The sequence below is a fragment of the Grammomys surdaster genome, unplaced genomic scaffold, assembly GCF_004785775.1.
Source record: "Grammomys surdaster isolate TR1022 unplaced genomic scaffold, NIH_TR_1.0 252, whole genome shotgun sequence".
NCBI lineage: Eukaryota > Metazoa > Chordata > Mammalia > Rodentia > Muridae > Grammomys > Grammomys surdaster.
The window spans coordinates 1288583-1299086 of NW_021604693.1; the positions used below are offsets into that span (position 1 = coordinate 1288583).

The 10504-nt window shown below is 45.4% G+C and overlaps 2 pseudogenes; both read right to left on the reverse strand.

The window, feature by feature from the left end:
- The window catches only part of LOC114627361, a 59565-nt pseudogene extending 54839 nt beyond the window's left edge, over window positions 1-4726 (reverse strand).
- A 1883-nt stretch (window positions 4727-6609) lies between these two features.
- On the reverse strand, window positions 6610-10227 carry LOC114627362 (annotated as a pseudogene).
- Window positions 10228-10504: the final 277 nt, after the last annotated feature.

Sequence of the window (10504 nt, forward strand, 5' to 3'; positions counted from 1 at the left end):
TAATCGCAGCACTTGGGAGGCAGAGGCAGGCAGATTTCTGAGTTCGAGGCCAGCCTGGTCTACAGAGTGCGTTCCAGGACAGAGAGGACTACACAGAAACCCTGTCTCAAAAAACACAATCAATCAATCCATAAATAAATAAATAAATAAATAAATAAATAAATAAGTGTTGGGCCAGTGACATGGCTCAGTATATAGCTGCCTGCTGCCACCTTTAAGACCTGAGTCTGTGATCCATAGGATTGACATTATACAAGAAAAAGGATTACTCAAGTTGTATTCTGACATACACACACACACACACACCATTGCAATGCCCAATTGTAATATATTATTTAAGAATATGAAAGAAATAGAAGAGAAACTGGGAAAAGGCCTGGAACACATAGGCACAGGGAAAAAGTTCCTGAACAGAACACCAATGGCCTGCACTCTAAGACCAAGAATTGACAAATGGGACCTCATAAAGCTGCAAAGCTTCTGTAAAGCAAAGGGCACAGTCAATAGCACAAAGCAGCAACCAACAGACTGGGAAAAGATCTTCACCAACCCTACATCTGATAAAGGGCTAATATCCAAGGTATACAAAGAACTGAAGAAATTAGACTCTAGACAATCAAAGAACCCTATTAAAAAATAGAGCACAGAGATGAACAAAGAATTCTCAACTGAGGAAGCTCGAATGGTTGAGAAGCACCTAAAGAAGTGTTCAGCATCACTAGTCATCAGGGAAATGCAAATGAAAACAACACTGAGATTCCACCTCACACCAGTCAGAATGGCTAAGATCAAAAACACAGGTGACAGCACATGTTGGCGAGGATGTAGAGAAAGAGAAACACTCCTCCACTGTTGGTGGGATTGTAAACTGGTACAACCACTATGGAAGGCAGTCTGGCGGTATCTCAGAAAATTGTACATAGTGTTACCTGGGGACCCAGCTATACCACTCCTGGGCATATACCCAAAAGAACTTTCAACATACAACAGGGACACATGCTCCACCATGTTCATAGCAGCCTTATTTATAATAGCCAGAAGTTGGAAAGAACCCAGATGCCCTTCAACAGAAGAATGGATGCAGAAAATGTGGTACATTTATACAATGGAGTACTACTCAGCTATTAAAAACAATGTGTTCATGAAATTCTAAGGCAAATGGATGGAGCTGGAAAATATCATCTTGAGTGAGATGACCCAATCTCAAAAGAACATACATGGTATGCACTCACTGATAAGTGGATATTAGCCCAAAAGCTCACAATTTCTAAGAAATTACATATAGACCACATAAAACTCAGATAGAAGAAGGAAGACCAAAGTATGAATGTGTTGGTCCTTTCTAGAAGGAGTATCAAAAGTTTCAACCAGAGCTCCCAAAGTCTAAACCGCCAGCCAGAGAGCACAAAGGGAGGGACTCATGCACCTGTATAGGGAATTGAGGGTGACCTTGTTAGACTTCAGTGAAAGTGGAGGGCCATGGTCCCCAAAAGTTTGGATCCCCTACTGTGTGGGAATTCAAGAGCAGGGAGATGGGACAGGGAGGATGTTTGGAGCACACCGTCACAAAAATTAGGAGGGGGTATGGGATAAGGGGTTTTGGGGGAGAATGGGAAAGGAGATAACATTGAAAGGTAAATACATATAATATCCAATAAAAAACCCACACAGATAAAGGGTCTAAAAAAAAAGAGAGATGGAGAGAGTTTACTTATTTTAAATTAATTTCAAAAGTTTCTAGGAGTTGCTAATTGGTTAAGATCCTATTTTAAGCCCTCCACAAAAGAATTTAAATCTCTGTTCAATATTCTCAAGAGAGAGGTAAACCCTAATTTCCTCAATAGTTAATTGACAAAGGAGAGGTAATCTCACAAAAAGTAGAAAAAGCTATTTCTAATCGATATATAGTCTGATTAATTGTCAGTGGTGCTATAAAAGTCCTTTGACAAAAGATTATTAATATAGATTTATATATCCTTAAATAAGGTCTTCATGATTCTCTGAGTGTGGAAGGAGCGACTGTTGGTGCTTCTGCCCTGATTTTACAAGAATTCTGAAAAATTGGCTTTAAAAACAAAAGAGGGGGAACGGTACCCCCTCAGAAGGAGTCCCCCTGAAATACTCTCCATCATGCCTTGTTCACTTTTATCTCTCTAAAGCTGAAAGCTCATGGCAAATCTGTTGCTGACCATGTTGGTGACCTCAAGACCACCACCAAGACCAACAAAACTTTGCCACAGATATGGGGAAGGACCCTCTTACCCTTAAAGGGAATGGCCCAGACCTAGTTCCCTTATGGAGCCGAGGACTGATATGCCTGTCCAATACCACAGAAGGCACAGCTAACCGGCTACCAAAAAGATTAATGAAACAAATAGATACCCCCACAAAGCCAGGCCCAACCATAAATACCATGAATAACAATTTACATCCAGGGAAGAGAAATCTCCCTGAGAATCCCCTTCGTTTTTCTTTCCAGGTAAAAATGAATCACCCGTGATGCCTGCTGTTAGAAGTTCTAATCCAGATGTGCCAGAAGCCAGGACCCTCACCCTTACCCTCACCCCCTACCTTTCCCCACTTGCACAATGTCCCCTGAAGCTTGGCAACTGCAAGATCCTGCTTGGCAATTGCAGATAGACTCAAAGCAGAGTACCATATCTTCTGAAGAATAGCAGGTTGCGGTACTCCTCACCCCCACGAATAACTAGGGCCCACCGGTCGGATCAAGTGGCACCCAGACGTGGGGCTTGAGGCACGGACCCCTCCGGACGGACCCTCATTGAGAGGACGTGCCCACGACATCAAGATTGAGTGAGACAGAGATTGTCACCCGCGACCTGTCATCCTCGGAACCAGGTTGATTCTGCCATCAAGAAGACGGTTGAAGTTCATTACCATCAGCTGAAAATTGAAGAGGATCCAGAAGTGACTCCGCAGGAGACTGACACAGCTGCCAGCTCCCCTGCCTCCCCCTACGGTTGACCCCTAGACTTCCACGCCCTCCAGAAGGGTTCCTGGTATGCCTGGCTTTGCCCTCGTTTCTCTCGCTGGAGAGCTTGGCCTCTTGATCACCCCAACAAAAATTGGCTTTTTCCTAAACCAAGGCCGCCCTTGATATGGCCGCTAACATTGGGGAGCCTTCCTTTATGACAATATTATACCCCAAACTGACAAACGGCTGGAAACTTGAACATTTACAAGGGACTAGGATGGCTGTGAGTTAGCCCAATGACGGGATTACTGTAGGTCCACTTCCCAGGGGCCCACACAATGCAGCCTAAAAGGAGTGCATGGTGCTGGGAGTGGGTGCAGCCTACATGGCCTAAGACAGGGCTCTCACCCTCCTTTCACCCACCTCGGGGTCCCTTGAAGTTGCCCATCGTCGACAGACTAAAGCCTTCGACCATCGATATGACTCATCTCACATCAATGTTTTGGGGTTGTGAACTTGTCTAAGACCCCCCATAATTAGACATCCAAATTCAAAATTCACATAGTTGGGATTGATCATAAGATGCCTTCTCTAACTAAACAGAGAGGGGGGAGATGCCAGAAGCCAGGACCCTCGCCCTTACCCTCACCCCCTACCTTTCCCCACCTGCACAATGTCCTCTGAAGCTTGGCAACTGCAAGATCCTGCTTGGCAACTGCAGATAGACTCAAAGCAGTGTACCATATCATCTGAAGAATAGCAGGGAGACCATAACTCAAGCAGTGTACCATATCTTCTGAAGAACTGCAGGTAGATCATAATTCAAGGCAGTGTACCGTATAGACCATGACATGTTTCAAGGCACAGGCCAAGAAGATTCTGTACTTTTCCACCACCTGGCCCCTCTTACCCCCTCCCCTTGTAAAACATGCTATAAAAAAGCATTTCAGGTTCAAAAAAAAAGAATATGAAACAAAAAGTACTTTAAATCTTATTCCAAGCAGATACACACAGCAAGACCCTTCTCAGAAACATCAAGAATGTTCGAAAGAGAAAAATGTTTCACGTAAAAAAGTGAAAAGGAACAAAGCAAAACCACACAGTTGTGGTACTGTTGTGTGAGATGCTCATACATGTCTGCTACAACGTAGCTGTGACAGTGATGGTCAGAGGTGAGGTAGACACTGGTCAGGTATGGAAATGTCATCTATGTAAGACAAGTTTGCATAGAGTCTACTGCCTGGCCTAATCACAACATTGAGGAAGTCACAGCATGTTGCCTGAGGAGGGCAGTTCCCCTCTCTGTGGGGCTGCTGGGTATAATTCTGCTAGGTTTGCCTTTGTATGTTACTTGGCCTTTTTTCCCTTACAGTTTTTAATATTCTTTCTGTTTTCTGTGTGTTCAGTTTTATTATGTGAGGGGCTATTTTCTTTTCTGGTCTAATCTATTTAATGTACTGTAGGCTTCTTGTATATTTATGGGCCTCTCTTTTTTTGGGTTTGCCAAGTTTTCCTCTACAATTTTTGTTGAAGATGTTTTCTGGCCTTTTGAACTGGGAATCTTCATCCTCTTCTATACCTATTTTTCTTAGTTTTGTTCTTTTCATCGGGGTCTCAAATTTCTTGGATGTTTTGGTTATTACGTTTTTTACTTTTGGCATTTTCATTGACTGGTGTTATCTTCTACACCTGAGATTCTTCCATCTCTTATACTCTGCTGGTGAGGCTTGCATCTGTAGTTCTGTCCTCTTTCCTAGGTTTTCCATCTCCATGGTTACCTCCATTTGTCATCTTCCTATTGCTTTCATTTCCATTTTCATGTCTTCGACTCTTTTGTTTAATTACTTCAGCTGTTGCATTGTATTTTCCTGTATTTCTTTAAGGGATTTATTTGTTTCCTCTTTAAGGGCTTCTACCTGTTTGCCTGCCTATCCCTGTACTTCTTAAGGAGAATTATTTGTATCCTCCTTAAAGTCCTCTATCATCTTTATGAGATGAGATTCAAGGTCAGAATCTTGCTCTTCATTCATCCAGGGCTTGCTGTGGTAGGAAAGCTGGCTTCTGTCATGTTGCCAAATTTGCATTGGCTTCTGTTGATTATGATCTCACACTTGCCTTTTGCCATCTAGTTGACTCTGATGATAACTAGCTTGAGTGTCTCATTTTGGAGTTGATCTCCTTCGGAGAAAGGTAGAGCTCTGTGCCCCAGGTTACAGTCAGCCTCCTGGGAGTCAGACAGTGCTGTCTCTGGTTAGACCGGGCCTCCTCTCTCCCTGGTTAGAGCAGGCCTCCTGTGTCTGTGGTTATAGCAGGTCTTCTGGGAGACAGGCAGGGCTAAGGTGTGGTGGAATGGGCACACTGATGAACCTAGGGTGCCTGTAGAGTTGCAGACCCAAAACCCATTAGGGGCTCCAGCAGAGCAGAACAGATACCAAGTCCACTGAGCACTGTGGGGGTCCAAGATGACATGTGTATTGTGTGGGTGGCCTCAATTGTGTCCCTGGATAGGGTAGATCTCCTGGGGAGAAAAATAGGGCTGTTGGGTTCGTGAGCAGGGACATGAATCTGCCTGGGTGGACGTGGAGTTGCAGGTCAGAAGGGCAATTGGATTCTGTTACTACTTTGTAAAGAAATGTAACAAGGCTGTGGATATGGCTCTGTGGTTAAGAGCATACAACTTTCTTGCTGAGGACTGGAGTTTAGTTCTCAGCACCCCCAGGTTAGAGACCCTGTGTCCTCTCTGTCCTCTGTGCACGCCTGTATACACATGACATGTACTCACATAGGCACACAATCATACACAAAAATAAACAAAAAGGCCATTTAAAAAAAAAAAGTGAATATAGTGTTCTACAGACCAGTAGCTGAGGCAGGGGGACAGCAAGTTTAAAGCTAGTCCAGCTTTGATAAGAAGTTTATACCACCATGCCAAGTTTTCCGATGTGGTTATTTGCTTATTGTTTAATTGTTCTACTTCCTTATTGGGTGTGGGAAGGACATAAAGGTCTTGGGTAGAAGTGAGAGAATGTTCTTGGAATCCTTTCTCTCCTTCTACTCTTCCTGCTGTTGACCTTAGGATATTAGTCCTGGTCGCAAGTGCTTTTACTGCTGAGCCATCCTATTGGCCTTATTTTATTCATATATTTCGAGACAAGATTTCTGTATATGAACGTGTCTCTGTTGGAGGTTACTCTGTAGACTATCTGGTCTTGAACTCACAGAGATTTTTTCATATCTGGCTGTCTCTACTTTCTTAGTGCTTAGATTGAAGGCATGCACTACCAAGCCTGGCTTATTTATCTAGTTTTACAGGGTCTAGTGTGTTCCAGGCTAGCCTCTTACTCCTAGGCTATGTAGCTAAAGATGTCCTTGACTTCCTTACTCTCCTCTCCATTCCTTCAAAGTGCTAGAATTTCAGGTGCACACCTCCATTCTGGCCTTTGGTAGCTAATGTTATTTGATACATGTCTCACTCTGTACCCAGTCTATAATGAAATACACTACATACCCCACTATCACCACAAAACAAAGGCAATTCTCCTGCCCCAGCCTCCAATTTGTTGGAATTATGGGACTCTGCAATTGTGCCTGTAAATTTTCTCATTTCTTGAGCAATATCGTTAAAGTTATCTCTCAATGTAAAACCTTCCCTTCTATTTCATTTCTCATTTCACTTGATTATTGAGAAATCTCTGGCTTTATTTCCAAACTGTGATGTTACTTAAAGTGCAGTAAGGTTTCCAAAAGTTCCCAGAGTCCCTTGGTGGTGTCTGTTAGGCATCCTGGCAGGCAGAGGGTCATTGTTCCCTGTCCTTGGAAACAGCCCACAGACAAGCAGTCGCCAGAGCAGCATATACAGTTGGCTCCTCTGGGGCTTCCTCTGCCTGAGAGAGAGGAGGTGCAGCTGTCCCCTGTCTGAGTGTCCTGCTGCACAGCTGGGCATAGGTCACATCCTGGGGCTCCTTGGATTCAGAAACCTGGAATGGGAGACGTTGACAGGAAGACATATGCTTGGCTTGGGGAACCTGCAGGTCTGTGGAGGATAGGACTCACCTGACTGTCCACTTCTCGGCCCTCTTCTGCTTGATCATATTGTGTGTTCAGCTGTTCCTTTGGCATGGCAGAAGGTGAGAGAGCTCCTGCCCTCCTAAGCCTGGAGGGTTTCACCTGGGCATATGTCTCTCCCTGGGGATCTTCGTCAGGTGGTCTCTGTAGCAGGGAAGTAGTGAGGTAAAGACAGCATCTCCATGTTCCCCTGGAAATCTCCTGTGTTTAAGTTTTCATAGCATGGATGGAATGACCTGTTTTGATTACTGCCTCTCTGAAGGGATCTTCCTGGGCTTCCTTCTTATAGTTCTGGCTTAACCTAACATTCTAAGCCTAGCTGTGTTGTCTTCAGCCACACAGTTCATCTTCCTGAAAATGGTTTCCAAGAGTTGGAGAGATGGCTCCATGATTAAGATCATTGGCTGCTCTTGCAGAGGACCCAGCTTGGCTTCCTGAACCCACATGGCAGCCTACAATCATCTATAACCCTACTTTTAGGATACCTCACATGCTCTTTTGGTCTCTAGGAGCATCAATATGCTTGTAATGCAGAGACATACATGCAGGCAAAACACCAATACACAAACTGAAAAACAAAAGCTGATATAGCTGCCCGATTTCCTTTTGTTTTGCTGTGTTCCCTGATGGCAGTTGCTGGTCCCCTAGATGTCACTGTGAGTTTCTGCACCCAGGCTTCCCCCTCAGAAGAAACCAAGACTGATGCTAAGACACCAAGAAGCAATGAGTCCATAGCACACAGGAGGCAGTTGCTGGCAGAATGGACAGAGTGGTCAGCTGTGGATATTGCAGAGAGGTGAGGGAGACAGATGAAAGAAGGCCCTTGGACTAAACTGGGCCCAAAGGTTTAGCACTATGGATGGCGACAGGGACCTTACCTAACTGTCCAGCTCCACACCATCCCCAGTTAGCATGTCCTCCACTGAAGCATCTGTCACAGCAAAACAAACAGAATGTCTCCTGACCAGAGTCTAGGGTTGTCTCAAACTCCTAGTTTCCTGCCTTGCTCAAGGTCGGGACAGAAAACCAGGGAAAGTGGTGACATCCCTGTGCAGTTCAGACCCACACAGTGAAACCCCCAGGACATCTCCACTGCCCCTGTAATTCTGAAACCTCAGGCATCTCCCCTCCCAGGACCCTCTTTCTCCCACAAAGGGTTTCTTCCTGGGTAGCAGCAGTTGAGTTTAACCTGGAGGGACAAGGAGATGTCACTTAGCAGTGAGGTATCCCAGGCAGGCAGAGGTCAAGGTCTCTAACTGTGATTTACCTCTTCTGGGGTTTTCTGTCCCTGGTTATGGGCTCTTCAACTCCTGCAGGAAGTTGCAATTCTTTCTCTTTCTGGGCTGCAAGGGAAGCTGATGGCAATTAAGGTGATCCAGATTGGGACAAAGACCTGTGAAGACTCATCTCAGTCCTGGACAACTTGGGTTTTTGTACTATTTCTGCATTGAAATCTGTATCTGTGGTCGCACTGTCTCCTGTGCTCTCTCTGTCAATGGGCTAAAGAGCCCTGGCTCCTCACATACAACACACATCAAGTGTTAGCATTCCTTCTAGGCTCTGCCCAACATCTACCTGGCACCAACCACGTAGGCCTGGCTTCCTAGAGAAGAGGTGTTTATTCCCTCCTCACTCTCCTATTCTCTTTGCCTTTTTTCTCTCTGACTGCTTTTTCCCTCTGTTCCTCCCCACAGCCCCTTCTCTGTCCAAGTGTTCCTTGCTGACCTCTTCCCCTCCCCGTCTCTCTGCCTGTCTCTATTTAACGCCCCTTCCCATGTCCATAAGCAAACTCTATTCTATACAATATCTGTCGTATGGTTGGTCCCTCATGGAGAAGGGATGGGTCGCTCAGAGGCACTCCTCACACTTCACTCTACCTGACTCTACAAAACTTATCCTGGCTCTCTTTTTTGAATAAAACACAACATCAAGACCTCCCTGAGCACCGTTTCACCTCACCATTAAGTGGAAAAGTTGTGGTTCTTCACCTGAGACAAGGAGTTCCAGGGGGTCACTAGGCTCTGACCACACTTGTGGGTTGGGACTGCCATAGCTGTAGCATCTGAATGTCCACCTCTGGTTGGAGATCACTGGATGCACAGAGACAAAGGCCTCAAATTTCCTAGTAGTATAATTATACTGTGAGTCCTGCCTCCAGAAAAGCTTCTGTAATCCTTCCTTAATCAGAATGAACATGTCATAATTCTGCCCTGACATACACTGGAGTGTAACCTTCTGTCTGAGATCGCCACAGGACTGGACTGGGCTGACAGGCTGTGTTTACTTTTTGCTCCTAGGAGAGAAGGCAGAATCAGTGAAATATTTCAGGCCTTGTTATCTTCCAGGGCTATGAGGTGGCAGTGCAGCACTGAGAGTAGCCTGACTTCTTGAGAGTGAAGCCTGAGGATGGGGCATTGTTTTTCTTCTCATCTGTCACCGCCAGCTCTAGGATGTCACTGTCCTCTCAAAATTTACCATGGATCTGATAATAACAGTGGTAATTTCCTGCATGGGTCTGGTAAATTTTTGACATGGAGAATTCAGCCTTGTTGCCAGATTTAGGTGGAACTTCTGTGCACCATGGATGTTCGCTTCCTTCTTTATAGAGACAGTAACTTCTGGCTCCTTGGGTCCCCTGACAAAAGAATGTCACCTAACTCTATCTGGAGACCACAGAGTCCGGCTGTGCTCTAAGAATAGGCTTAGGAAGGGACCCTGTAAGAAAAAGAACAGGCAGGACTCAGACCATCCATCCTCTAATTCCAGTCCTTAACCCCGTGACCCTCAGGTCACCCTCAGGAATAACACACATGTGGTGTTTTCCATCATCCCTGACCAGGCATGGCTCCTTTATGAGAAGAGCAGGTCAGGGCAGCTGCAGACAGTCATCTGTCAGCATTGAGATCCTGAGGCCCAGAGTCAGTCCTGGAAGAGAGTTTCCTGTGATAGGTTTGTCCCTGAAACGTGATCAGCTCCTTCCATCTGCATAAACACCTAAGCCTCTGGGGTCTCCTGATGGGTGAGTGCTCAGCTACTGACCCTGATCATTTCTAGACCTCAGTATCCCCTCCCCCTCTTCACATCTCACCAAGACAGAGCAGGGCTGTAAAGGTGAAGGTCATGGCATCTCCTCTCAGAGGCTTCAACTGTGCTTGAGGGCAGAGCTCCAGAGCCTGTCTGAAGGGACTGGAAACAGGGTGTGGCCCTGGAGGCAGTGCTGTCCCCATGACATGGTCACATTTCAGCAGCCCCACAGGAAAGGGAACTGCCCTCCTCAGGCAACATGCTGTGACTTCCTCAATGTTGTGACTAGGCCAGGCAGCAGACCCTATGCATACTTGTTTTACACAGATGACATTTCCTTAGCTGACCAGTGGTTGCCTCACTTGTGACCATCACTGTCTAAGCCATATTGTAGCAGACATGTGTGAACATCTCACACAAACAGTAAAAATGGTAAGTGTGGTTTTGCTTTGTTCCTTTTTCACATTTTTATGTAAAACA